The 14,316-nt window shown below is 42.8% G+C and overlaps 1 protein-coding gene across 6 annotated transcripts in view; it reads left to right on the forward strand.

Annotated features, from left to right (window-relative positions):
- The window catches only part of LOC119657760 (protein scalloped), a 323,480-nt gene that overhangs the window by 179,905 nt on the left and 129,259 nt on the right, over positions 1 to 14,316 (forward strand). Inside the window, exon 1 of one of the 6 annotated variants that reach the window (XM_038064825.1) lies at positions 9,518 to 10,141. The exons of the other annotated variants lie outside the window; for them this stretch is intronic. The gene's annotated coding sequence lies outside the window, so the exon portion shown is untranslated. Of the gene's footprint in view, positions 1 to 9,517; positions 10,142 to 14,316 lie in introns of those variants that run through there. 6 annotated transcript variants of the gene reach the window in all.

Here is a 14,316-nt window from a genome sequence, read left to right on the forward strand (position 1 = left end):
ATTTTCTCCAAGTAAATTTTTAACTTGATTGTGGTGGTAACTAGTTTTGTCCATATCTTCTTTCTGAGTTCTTTTCTGGATCCTTTCCAAAGGCTATCGGCTAATGGTGCACTTACCAGAGATTGAACAACTCTATCCCATGCACAACCTGTAAGGCTGCAATGTTGAATAGTGAAATCTAGTTGTTGTTAAAAATTAGAAAATGTTTTCTTGGTTGATCCTTATGAAAGCTTTTCATCCCTATTGTATTTGGTATCCTTTTTAATTACCTCATGGACACACAGAACCTCTGCTGACAAGCTGGGGTGAAGGTAAGAGGCTTTCAATAATTATCCTTACATCCCGATTCAGCGTGCTACTTTTGCTATCCCTGCTTTCAAGTCCCTGTAGCCTTGAAGGCTTTTCAAGTCTAGTTTTTTTTGCGCTTTCTTTTATATTCATTGCCGATGGCTACATTACTAATGCGATGGTTGAGGGGGTAGAGCGTCAGCCTCCAAATCTCTTTGCTCTCGGTTCGAATCCCAGTTATCATGGGTGTCGTCTCGCTGCTGTGAGCTTATCACTTACACAGCGTTAAGTATGATGATAGTGAAAGTGAAGCACAATCTGACTGAGAACTCACTCCACACTCCACCACGGAGTGAACAGGAAGCACTAATTTGGGTATCAACACCAGCTAGCATGAAATGCCCACAAGAGGATCAACCACAAAAAACGAGTCCGAGAGGAAGTTCCAAGAAAGTTCGCTTACAGGTGCTGATAAGGTGCAATTATGGTCAGTCCCCTGCGTCTCGTCATTGGTACCCAACTATTGGGTACGTGAGATAGGCGCTATTAAAATACTGGCAGTTGTTCGCCTAAAAATCTTGCAGATTTCAATTCTCCAGGAAGTATATTTATAGGTATATATAGGAATAGCAAACTCTCCAGATTACACCCTTATTAAATCTACATTTGAAGGATCTAATTTTTGCAGGCAGTGATTGCATAACTGTTGTAGAAAGACATAGCACATGCTACAATTTTCCGTCGGAAACTGCACAGGCACTAGAGGTTGCCTGTGTCCCTTTTCACTTGTGAAAGGCCATATTTCAAAATACACAGATAAACCTTGAATTTAAAGTAATTCTGATATCTTCTGTCATCCAATGCGACAACTCTGATTCTCATTTCTATCTGAGTTAACCGAACTAATCCAAGAAGTTGTCTAGTGCAGTAGATACTATTTACCCGCTGACGAGGTGCAATTCAAACGCTTGCTCCCTGCACAACTAACTTTTGAAATGTAGATCAGACAACTACCCTACGCTCCCCTTACAAGTCTAGCCCAAACAAGTTCATTTTGTTTTTCTACTATTTTCCAACTTTTCGAGCGCTCTCTCTGTTATTGTTATGGTTAGGGCTCCATTTGCACCCCACAACACCCCAGTCCTAGTTCCGCTTCGTTCCGAACATGCTTAGATTGGTAAAATTTGTTGCTCCCACTGATAACAGTCCTGTAAATATATGTACAATAAAACAGTTTAATTCGATTGGATTTTGCAACAAAGTTTAATAGATTTACGACCTTCCTTTAAGTTTTGTTAGTTTGGGTGCTGATTAATTTCCATTCACTTATATCGCAACAACGTGTTCTGATAAGGCAAGATATTACCGGGAATGGACAGCGGACATTGGCCGGATGTGGAAAGATTGAAAATTATCGAATGTCAATTAGGATTAATGTCGATAATTATAGCAGATATCAGGGAAAGATATGGAATGTAATCAGGACTAAGTACAAGAGGCAAATTTTCGAATCGCGGGACAGAGAGTTACCCTGAGGAGGTATGGACATTCCGCTCTGATTGCAACCGTACATTGTTGCAAGTCAGTGTGATTCAGCAAGTATTTTGCAGCTGCAGATTTTCTGTTTTCCTCGAGGCCATTGTCCAAAAACTCATGTTGATTTTCTGGCTCGATTAGTGGCGATTTAGTGGAAACAGGAAAAATTTACAATATGAACGCGTAAAGTTAGGTATAGCACTAACGTTTATCCAACCTGAATGGATTCTCAGGCCTTGGGTTGAATAAGTTATTTGAGAATAAGTAGCGGATGGAAAACAGTCATCCTTACAATTACAATTTTTTATTAAGATGGGCAGAAGTTCTGGATAACAGAACACGCAGAAATACACGCGAAAAGATACTTCTGCCATGATGGAATGAGAGGTTGTTTAATGCCACCAGCAAAATTTACTAAAAATGATTGTAACACAAATCCTGAATGGTAGCACCTGAAGCTGGTACAAAATTGGATGAAAACCATCAATGGACACATCGAAAAAGTTGTTGCTTCAGGGTTAAATCTTTTCGGAACGCTTCTTCTAAGCGCCACACGTTTCCACGGGGACTTTTGAAGCAAGTAGCAGAATACCAAATTTTGACAGTGAACCTTGTCATCTCCAAATCTCAGTTGAAATTCGCTGTCTTCACCGACAAATATCGTCAAACAGCCCCAAAAACATGACTATTATTCTTTTGCTGCCAACCTTTCATGGTTGAATGGTTTCAATGTTGCCAATAACTGACATATCATTCAATGGTTCCATTGCTGTTGCCAGCTTTTCAGTATCTCTTACCGTTCTTTGATATTCTGCACCTTTTCCAGAGGGATTTATTTTCTATCTCATGTAAGGAAGGACAGCGCACTTCATTTACATTTAGTCCACTGGTACTGACATGTTACTTCGTCTAATATTGTACTCTGAAAAACGGATCTTGTGCTCCGTGGTATGTCGAGCTCATTTTCCGTTGATTATTTTAATGCACTATTGTTTCCATCGGCTGCGAATATTTGCATCCCAATATTGGTCATTAACCACGCTAGGGATCCGCTATTAGTTGCTACCTTCTCTAATAATACAAATATCCCTTGAAATTGAGCTTCGCGTCGATCATTGCACCCAGAAACTTGATAATCGGCTGTGGAGTGAAGGCATACCACCAACCCGAATAAACACTGCAGCTTTTTTCTACGATTGGTAATCAAAAGGGCCTTCATTTTCTGCTCCCGTAAATCAAGCTCGGTAATCTTTAGCCTCTTCTTATGGCGCTAATTGTCACTTCAACATCTTTAAATCGCAAAATGCATTATGGAAGCCTCCATCGGCACGACGAGGACGTAAATCCCATTGCAGGATACTTCACATTTCAAAGTAGAGGGCACAACACTCAGCTTTGTGGGGCTCCTGTCGTGACAGTGTATTCCTTTTGGAAAGGCAATTCTTGATCGATTTGATTAAATATCTAGCTACACTCGTTTTAACCAATGGGGTCCAACTACATCACCGCGCAGCATTTACTATAGGTCTTCCTTGCTAAATTCCTTACGTTGTTGCTCCGATAGACCATAATCTGTTGTGAAAGATCGTTGCTCATATATCTCTTATCGTATCTATAGGGCTGTTCGGTTGTTTGTAAGTTTTTGGTTACAAAACCAGTCCCTGTCTCGCCTGTTCTACTAACCGCGGCTCGTTTGCAGAGTCTCTTCGTACGAAAGATATTATTCAGATCAAGGCGCATCAGCTACTGTCTGCAACCATATCCGTATCCTTTTAGGATCTGCGGAAAGGGGTAACTTTGTTCCCCCGCGATTCCGCTCTTTCCTTTAAAATCCTCATTCCGGATGCATCCAACAAATTTTTTCAGTACAATAAATATATTTACCATTCATGCCGGATACTTAATAGCCGATTTTGAGATGAATTGGATTATCTAATTCTTTGCATGGATATTTTCCAATGCATAAGATACTCCTCCAATCCAATACTGGTACTAACGTTGCTCAATGTTCCTATATCCAGGAAGGCAACTAGAGTATACTGCTTGTAATGTAGCCGCGCCAATTACCTAGTGGACAGCGGTTTCTGTGGAGTTGTCTTTGAGGAAGGCATGGTGGCACTTAGAGAAGGGCATTCTCTCCATAATCGACTTTAAGTGCATGTCTAGGGCGCGCTCTAGGGTCTTCAACACGAAAGAGATGAGACCGATTGGACAAAAGTCCTTGACGCACTCATAGTCGCGCGCGCGTTTCCAAGGCTGCAGTACGTATTCCAAGAGATACAGCTCCGGCAAATCCCGACAAGCCGCGGCACAATCCTTCCTTGCTGCTTCTGTAGCATGACTGCCATTATACCATCTGGGCCCGGAGATTTATATGCGGAGAAATTGAGAAATAGCCCAGCCGATTTAATCCTTAGTAACTACCGATTTGATAGTCTCACATGACTAGGGCTGCATATCCTCCAGCAGCTCTCCTCGTTGTCGGGGAGGTACTCCATGGTTTCACCAGAAGATTCCGTCCAGGAGCCTTCCGACTTTTTTAAAAAGGATGAGCTCCTATGTTCCTTCAACAGAATCTTACTGAGTCTCACAGATTCGCTAGTGATTTGAATTTTCTGACAATAGTTTACCCAAAACCGCCTTTTGGCAGTTCTTGATAATTTGACCAAACTTTCTCCAGTCGATAGTCCTGGGATCATTCAAATTGCTGAGATCTCTGCGGCGTGATCTAGGCTGAAAAGTATCCAACTGTGATCTGAGAAGGATCTCTGGTCAGACACTTGCTAGTTCTCCACCCTAAGAATCCAATTGTCAGTTACTAGGATGATGGACCTCCTCCCAACCGTTACACTTCTTCGAGTTGGGAAAATGAATGGTTGGTGCACTGCTCCTGTTATACATCTATAGATTTGTATTAATAATAAAAACGAAGAATGACTAATCAGTTTTGTTAATTTTCCAGCTTCCCCAAAGCGTATGTCTTGCATTTGTGTCGCAGCCTATCAATAGATTAGCCTCCTTTGCTGCGATGGTTGACGTCAAACGTTGGAGTTTTTCTGACAGAGCTGATTGATCGTTAGCCATATAAGAAGAGGAAATATACACGTTCTCTACTCTCGCCTGGTTCAATTTGACCACGACTCACAGTCACTGGAACTAAGATCCGGATTCAGAGAAACCTGCTGACTCTTCCTGGCAACCATACATGCTCTAGGTCTGCCCCGATTAGTGTCTCTTGTGCTGTGGAAAAAATTATAATATTTGATTTGGTATTAGTGCGATGACGATGTCTTCCTTCAAAAGAACATCCAGCAGATTAGCTCAGCCGCACTTCGATTTATCTGCGCAATCTTTAACAGGATTGTCAGTCCCCGTCGATCTTCATCTCCTTCAACACCTAGATCCAGGTCTTCGTTCGGTTTCGCGGAGCGGAACATTTCTATAATACCTTTGCATTCCTGCCTTCGAACTAACTTAATGATTCGCCTTTTCCAGTGCCTCCAAGCACTCCGTTTATACGAAGTAGAAAAGGAATCCAAGGGTTTTAAAGGCGCAAGGATCAGACGAGCTTGCCCTTATCCATGCGTAGGGGTTGACTTTGACGTTACGTCCTTTCAGGGGTCGCTGAACTTTGTGACACACGAACCGAAAAAGTTTCCCCAGAGTTGGTCCTTGCATGCTATAAGGTCCACGGGTCATCTGAGAGGAATCGAAGCAGGGGTAAATCCTCTATGTTTCACCTTCTCCGACAGTTTGGCTTCAGCACTGGTTGATTCCTCCAACGCTAGTTTGCCGCTGATGGAATTCCCATCCGCCAGCGCTACATGTAAGTGACTGGTTGGCCAACTGTTGCTACTTACCGGTTTGCACAGGTTGCTTGGCGTCCGAGCGTCTGGCGTCTTGCACACTCTGCTCCGCTTGAGTTATTGTTTGACCTCGTCTTGCGATCGATTGCATTTGAAGGCTTTTGGTTGATTCCCAGGCTTTTGCTGTCATATTTTTCGGCAATCGTCTGGTAAGTAGCGAGGTCCTTTTCATCCATCCCGCTCGTCGACAGTGCCGCCTCCTTATTCTTCGCAAACTTTCTCAGAATATGTATGGACCTCCTTTACTGCCTCCTGAGCAGAATTCCAGTGGACCTTCACTTCTTAGCCAGTTTCCGATGACCGACATTCTTGCCACCCCTTGCTTTTGAGGCCTCCCCGACGTTGACAGTTTCGAGTTGGGAGTACTATGGTTGGTAATCGCTATAGCCGGCTCGACGACAGCAGATTCCAAGCTGGAAACCATTAGACCGTCTGCCGTCTGCCGGAGGTCCCTGCGGTTGGTTTCTGCACAGCGGTGATACGGCTGCGATCGACTGTACTGCTTTCGATGGATACTGTCTCTTGGCTCGATGCGAGTAGCTCGCCCTACAATGATGCGCCTCGCATCACAGCTTTCTTTTTCTTCTATCATTCCACGAGTAGTCCGGGAAAAATGTCCATCCTGGTTAGCCACCAGGAAGAGGATCTTTTTTAAAATTGAAGGAGACCAATCTATTCATAGTTTGCATACTAAAGACCAAGCTCCCCATTGGCCACAAGCCCTCGGCGTATGCTGTTCCACCTTGGTTTGGAGTCTTGTTAGCACCTTTTCAGTGCAGGAAGGACGATCCCCGCGCTGTTGTTTTGGTACGTCGCCCCGCCAGATGCATTTGAACCTAAGACATGACCGGCAGGCAAACAGATCTACACACGTCACACTCTTGGCCCGTCCGAGGACGGTTTCCAGCGGCCACCACGAAGAGATCGTGTGAAGGCTTGCTGAATTATTCAACTTTAACCTGAATAATAATAAGAGATTGATCCAATTCGATTGTCGCGCCAACGATTATTATAATCAGACTAGACCGGGAAGGGAAGAAGGTTTTACTCTTTATTCTCTCTATAAAACTGCGCGGTTACAGAGTTACGCCACTTCGAAATTGTGATTATTTTTATATCACAAATCAGCTTATGGGTAGGGCAATTCTTCCCACGATTTGGTAGGCTTGGCTTGGCTTGGTTTCGAGGGAAGCTGCCCTCTTCTCCCCCCCCCCCCCCCCCTCCTTTTTTGCCTTGGTGCATTGTCTCTTCTGCATATCCCTCTCACCCCTTTCCGGCGGTGAGGATGTAAAATCAAACTTTTTCATGATGATATCAAAACATCCTATTTGGCGATGTTATAACATTTTAAGAAGGCACGACTGCTGCTATTGGTTAACGAGATATCAGAGACGGGCTCTCTCGTTTCCCTTTTCGCTTCGCTTGAATATTAGACCTACTCTAACAATAGCCGAATTTTGTAGCACTGAGTTTTTAGGGAGGATTTCTCAAATTCTTTTACGGAAAGAAGGGGGGGCTTCGTTTTCCTCATTACCATGATGATATCAAACAACGCGACTTTGACACCCCGAGGATTTATTGTCGTTGAAGAGGACGGCTTTCCCTTCCTCCATGTCTTCCTCACAACCTCTGAAGATGGGGTTGTAAATTTAACCTGTGCATATATTTCGTGGATAACCTATTAAATTTTAAACTGCAAGTGTGACCGAGTATCTATTACATGAATTTAGAATAGATTTTTCAATGCACAATCAACCCAAACGGTCGGTTCTCAATTCACGCGAATAATGCGCGCAAACAAGGAAGCAATTTGCATTGCAGATTTTATGTAACATTTCCTTACTCATGTCGTCGGATCTACCAAATTGCAACTTGGTTTGTCAGAAATAAATACGTGGGTGTCACTGAAGCATCACCACATAATCGAATAACCATTCAAACATAATTTTTGCATCAACAGCTTCACTACGACCTTTCAAACCGAAATGATTTATCGCCACATTCATGAGTAGTACATTGTTTGGAAGCAAGGGAGTAAGTTCGGCGTAGGTGGATGCTAACAGGGCATCACTCCAAGCCAAGCTACCACAAGCATTTCTTCATAAATTTGTTGACCATTTCAATTTAATGTGAATTACGAGACGCCACGATTGCCTAAAGTCGACATAAATCAATGCTCCATCATCTACTGAGGAAGCTCCAACGATCAAGATTTTCTGGGGTCTATTCAGGCTGCAAAGAGCTTGCATCAATACTGGCATCAACACAATTACATTGTAGTGATGAAAACGAAATTAAGTCCCGACAATTGAGCTTGAAACGACTTTAAATTCTACTCATCTGGAAGCTATAAAATCCGATCATGATATGAGTTGAAAATGAAATAGTAAACAAAGAAAAATGAAAAAAACCTTTAACGATTACTCATCCAGCATAATTATCATATATTGTTCGGCTCTGAGTATGGCTACGAGTGCGTATGACCACAATATTCGGGCATAGGTTCACATTGATCTTGTCCATGTGCGCTTGTTACGCGAGATGGAGTCAAATGATGATTGGCGCCCATCTGGAAAACAGGTCGCTGGGGTGTAACTAGTTGAAAGCTCTGAGGTTGCCCTGCTGTAGGGAAGTGAACCTCTAGATCGTCCGTACACATTTTTTGACCATACCTGTTACATGCTGGGTCTGACCTACCATTTCAGCATAAACTTGAGCCTATTTTGGCGTCCCTTAATTTCTCCGTTGGGCGAGCCCACATCGACTGGCTGCAAGAACCGGTAGCTGTTATGACAACAAACTAAACGTGGTAGCAGAATGTGAGTGGCCGATTGAGACCAAATCACTTGGAGGTGTACGTCTTTATGATTAGCTTCCAGATATGGCTCACGATATTGTAGCATCAGCACAACAACAACGTCAAGAAGTTTCCTCAAACCACCAAGAATCAACATCTTCGATTGCCACTTATCTTTCACCTACGTTTCTTGCATGCAGCAGCATCATCCCTTGAGAGCTGTACAACTTTCCAAGTATCTGAAGTGCGCCGTCTTTCTCTAGAGTTTGTCTGTATCATTTCTTTTCTGGTTAATCTTCATTACTCATTTTACCTTTTTTCTATCGTCTCTTAGCTGTTGATGGTTATCAACCGAAGAAGTCGAAGAGCACTCTTCGGACGTAACTGGAGGACGGGGATGTTGTATAGGCGCGCATGTTGCACACACAAGTAAGAAGAAAACTTGTTTTCTTCGAGCACACGATCGCTATATGAAGAGCTGGATCATAATCGTAGTAGGCTTGCGTTACAGAAACAAGATGAGATTTCGCTAAAGGACCGAGAGAATGAAATGGATGCTGGGCTCAGATGGCCAGACGGCTTGATGTACGGTACTTAGGGATATGTCCTCGTACATATAGTTTGGTTCCTTCCATCTCTCTGGTAAAACTCTGCTGTAGTCTAGCACTACCTAGATGGCTCAAAAACTAATATTGGAGCCACCCATTTGCATAACCCTCCATGCAAATCTCATATATCCAAATTCTGTCAGCTCAACCAATTCTAGGCTTGTATCTTAAATTTGGCTAGTTCTAGAAGATGCAGTCCGCGACTATCGCTCTTCCGTACGATGGGGAGCAGCGCACTTTAGCACATAAGAAGCACGGCAGCGCCAGTTCTCCCTCAAGACGTCTCCGGGCGCAAGAATGAACCTTTCTTATTCTTACGATCGTGTGCTTGACTATATGCTACACATATACTCGACGATCTTCTCCCTCGCAGAGGCAACTTCTTGGGAAGGTGCCCCGCTTTGAGTTTGCGCCAACTTCTTGTTAGTATACTTTTTGTGTTCGATCAGTGAATGATAGTAGCAATAAAGTGTATTCGGCTAAGTTGATTTTTTCCATTTTTTCGGCCCCAAGCTCTGCCGAAATCAAGCAAGATCACTCGAATGCTCCACACACGGTCGTGAAGCAGCTGTTCCAAAGAGCCATGATCTCTCTCGCGTGTGTTTAATCCGCGAAACCTTTTTCTTTAATCGCATCGAGCGTTGCGCGCACTCGTTTGTGATATCTAATCTGAGTTTTGAGTTTTTCCGACGTTGATTTCGAGCTGGTTGCCACTGTGTATATATATATGGTGAATGCAATTCGGTTAATGGTTTTTTTCTTTGAATTTAGCCTGGTCTGTTTGTGTAAGATCGCGCTCATATCTTTCAAGTTGCGCTTACCTGTCCAACTTGACTCATATTCCGTCTACGTCGGGTGTGCATAGTGTATACATATTTAGTTAGTGTGACGCAGAAACCAGCACTCGTGTTAATTTTCAGTTTGAGAAAGAGAGAAAAAGAAGAAATAAGTCTTAATTTTCTATAAATTGTGCCTGAGTGTGTGTCTAGCTGGAGTCGACCAGTGGGAAAGTGATACATTGCCTTCGGTGCTTGGATTATATCACGGTAAGGTATAGTAGGCTTTGTACATATTTGGCGCCAAAGGTTTCCCCGGTGATAGGGACAAATTATATAGGCTTTGGAACACTCTTCTGAATTTTCAGGTACATCAGGTCAGGGTCTTATAAGTCAAGTCCAGAAGGGGTAAATATTGGTTACAGTACGCACTGTCTGCTACTCCAGGATTACTAGAGAAGGGTTAGGACCTATTTGTAGTTGCTACTAGCGTATTTAAAAGGCTGAACTCCAACATTATCACTAAGCTACGTATCCATTCCAAACTCTCGTCTCAGCTGTAAGATTCCCATTCAAAAAAGTCTGACCGTCAAAAGGGTAGAGGCAACTATTCAAACAAAGTATTTGCCTAAGCTTAAGTCAGCAAAAGCCAGAGCCTGCGCGCTTACGGTCACAACGCTCCGCAGGGTGGAATTGTATATCTGAATTTCATAAGTTACATTATTCACTTTAATGTGATACTCGCACTTCAGTCGATTACAATTCTTCTAATAAAAGTAGGATTCTCTCCAAACTTTCCAGTATTTGCCCTGTATTGTGCTTCATAGGCCTACAATTTTATAATAATATACCGTTATTAATTTCATTTGAACAGAGATCGATATGAAATGTATTTTGAGGCCTCGATTTTATTTAGAAGCATCTTCATGATTTTGTCCAGATTTTTTGAATGTTTCTCAAAATGAAACTTTCCTCACTTGAAATTTGTGCGTTTTGACTCCTCATTCTCCTTCTTTACATCTATACATAAACTGTGTGGCTCCTAATAGAATAAACCATCACCATTATGAAATACATATTCAGCAGACAGCTGAAGAGTGACCTTCCCAAAGCGTAGTTCCAGCGTAGACCAGCGGCCACGGTCTCCATAAATACTTGACAAGGGGCGAGATTCTATATCCAGATTGCCGCCTCACGCTCAACTTTTCAGCTTCTCAAATTCCCTGGACAAAATCCAAATATTTTGATTTTCATCATTGCATGATAAAATTATCACTCTCGTCCCTCAGAGTGTGACCTATCTACTGCCACTTGGGCCTTCTAATCAACACATACAAGAGTAATCGGCCGAAGTATATTGTCTCAAGTAAGTACACGCCACTGATAAGGCTCAACGAAAGCTTGGAGTTTTCGAGTGGAATAGTGGTGACCTTTCATACGCCATTCCGCAATACAGGCAGGACATTAGTGCGAAACATCTTCAACTTGATGGTTGACGGTGGAATTGGCACAGAAGCCGAACAAAAGCTAGCCAAAACTGGCCGGATAAGAACTAGGAGGGTATCAAACACAAGCAAGTGTTATTTTTAAAGTTTTGTGTAAACCTTATTTAAATCGGTCTACTATCTGTTTGCCTCTTTTTTGGCGTTGGAAAATGGAAAAATTCAAAACCTATCGTTGGCTTCTGCTGTATGGTTATGTGAGAATTTTACTCACTAAAACCACTTGCTTCCAATTTGCATACTTCGCTTGATTGTCATTTCGGTATTACATCGCGGAGCAGGATCTGTTACGAATTGCGGCTCGAATTGGTACTTATCATCTTCCCCCGAAGTTCCTCTTTCCTTAGCGTATTGTGTATCATCTTCATTAGTTTTTCCATGGCCCTCTAAGATGGGTCAGAGACTAGCATGTGGTCTGCGATATTCTCGAGTGACTACTGCACCCCGGTGACAATTTCGACCTCCGTCTTGTGTGCGGCGAGCCTCGGGGAGTTAAAAACAACGTGTTCCACAACCTCCTCAATCTATCACATGTCGTTCAATTGTCACGCTCAAAGCGGTAAAGATAAGCGCGAAACCCTCCATGTTCACTTAGGAACAGGGATAATTCTGTAAGTCAAGCGTCATTTTAAGAGAATCGTCCCACCTCTTCTGACACTACGGTGTTGTTTTAGTTCGTACCCAATGTCGACGATAGATGTAGGATTCGCCGATTGCGTATGTTGGGTTTGACCCTCGTTTGCCAAGAAGTCGATCCGGACCATGGCAGCTATCACGTATGCTACTTGGTCAGATGTTGTCCGCAGTGCACTTAGGTGACATGGTTGGGCGATCTTTTTTCTATTTATTTCTGTTTTTGTTATTTTCCTATTTGTTTCATGCTCCAAGGGCCAGACAGGAGCTCTATAAACCAAAATCAAGATATGTAGATAAGAAGCCGACGGCATTGCCTTGGGACGCCTATCTTCAGTAACATTTTCGCCAATAATTTTGTAACTCCGGATGCTTTAATTGCTAAACTTTCAAGATATGGCTTGAAGTGTAATTTTTGGCCAATCGTGGTTCCCACATACATATTTGAGCGCTAGTTACGAATGTATGGTTTGTTCACCAATTCTAATCTTAATCGACGTTTGCTTCCTTCGTTTGGTAATAAGACCTACTTCCGTTTTATGCTCTGCCAGGGCCAGACCGGCGACTTCTAGCCAAAATCTGATTTCTCAAGTTACCTCGTTTGTAAAAATCTCGATTTCCTTGATGTCTTGTACTACGATAGTCACTCCAATATCATCTGCGAAACCGATAACGGTCGCCCGTTTGGGGAGCTGTAACTTCAAAATTCCATACAGAAGAGGACCGAGGATCGATCTTTGTGGATCCCCACAGGTTGTCCGATGTGTCTTAGATCCATCGTCCGAATCCTGACACACTAGCCTCTCGCGGTGAAACTCTATGACGATGCGCATCAGACATTCAGAAGTGTCTAATTTGGCTAAAGCCTCAAATATTATATTTTATACCAGTTTCCAGAATTGAACGCGTTCTTCACATCTAGAGTAACTACTGCGCAGGATTTATTGCTGCCTCTGCAATTTTCGTCACCGTACTGATCGCATTGGCAATAGATCTCGCCTTTCTAAATCCCATATATGCCCGAGAGGCTACCCTCCTTTTCTGTGATCGGTACATGCCTGTTTTTCGAAAGTTGGAAAAGTCTGCCGATGCCGTTTAATAAGCATATAGGCCAACGTAATGCAATGCTGACCATATTGCCTCCTACAGTGTACTGTAGTGTACTGTTACGGTCTTGAGTGAAGTGCTCTAACGCACTTGAAGGCCCTGATCTAATGTGGATTGTTGCGCCAACGATTATTATTATAGGCCTATTTGGCTTCGGAATTTGCACTAGCTTTTGTTGCAAGCACGCCGTGAATATTTCTGCGAGCTACTTTGGAACAGTCTTAACTGTGACTAGCACTGCCTTATTCGGATGCCCTCTAAGCCTGAAGTTTTAATTTCGGCATAATCCGTTCCTCTTTTTTGGTTACCTCGGGAATTCCATTGGGATGTACCTGAACATGAAGATTCGATTCACTTGGGACTGGTGGGAAAAGAGTACTAAGGATATCTCAGAGCAAATCAGGGTTCGTGATTGGCGATGAGCACTTATCTTTGGTTGTTGCCATGAATGCTTAGTACGAACCTCCTCATGGGTCGGAGTCCGCTTCCTTGCATAACCTCTTGAAGTGTTCGGATTTACTTCTAGAAATGGCTCCTTGTAATTCTTTTCTCGCCTTTCTATATCGGTTGTGCAACTTTTCCGATTCAGGTAGGTTCCTGCTACGTTGACTATATCTCCTTCAAGGCAGACTTTACAACAATCATCAATTTTGAAAATCCACCAAAATTTGCCTATTCGTTTTTTGAATACGGTGCGACATGGCATGGAAGCGTCACATGCATTCTGTATCTTTTCAGCACATTGCGTCACCTTTTCTTCTGCGTTTCCCATGGGCATCGTATCCTGCAATAGTATTGCTTCGAACATTTCTTTATCAAGTTTCTTGGATGTCCAACTCAGCACTACAATTTTCTTAGTATATTTTCCTCTGTCCGTCCGTCGGTCTATGTTTTTCTCAGAAACGGCTGTACTAATTGACATCAAATTTGGTGGAAAAGTGGGAACTGTGGGCGCTCATGCATACAGTGAGTCACATTGTTGCAAAAGTGTAGTTATATTTTCTTCACCAAATATAGTTGTGTATCAAATGGAAGGTCTCCATTAGTACTTTTCAATGCTGGCTTCAATTCTGACACGGGGAAGACCGGGGTTGGAAAGTGGTAATTTCTTTCGCGGACCCATTCTCGGAACCTACTCGATCGAAAAATTTGAGAAAATCACCAAGCTGCCAATATACGGTGTCTAGGCTCCGAAATATCCTC

This window comes from Hermetia illucens, chromosome 5 (genome assembly GCF_905115235.1).
Source record: "Hermetia illucens chromosome 5, iHerIll2.2.curated.20191125, whole genome shotgun sequence".
In the NCBI taxonomy this organism is placed as follows: domain Eukaryota; kingdom Metazoa; phylum Arthropoda; class Insecta; order Diptera; family Stratiomyidae; genus Hermetia; species Hermetia illucens.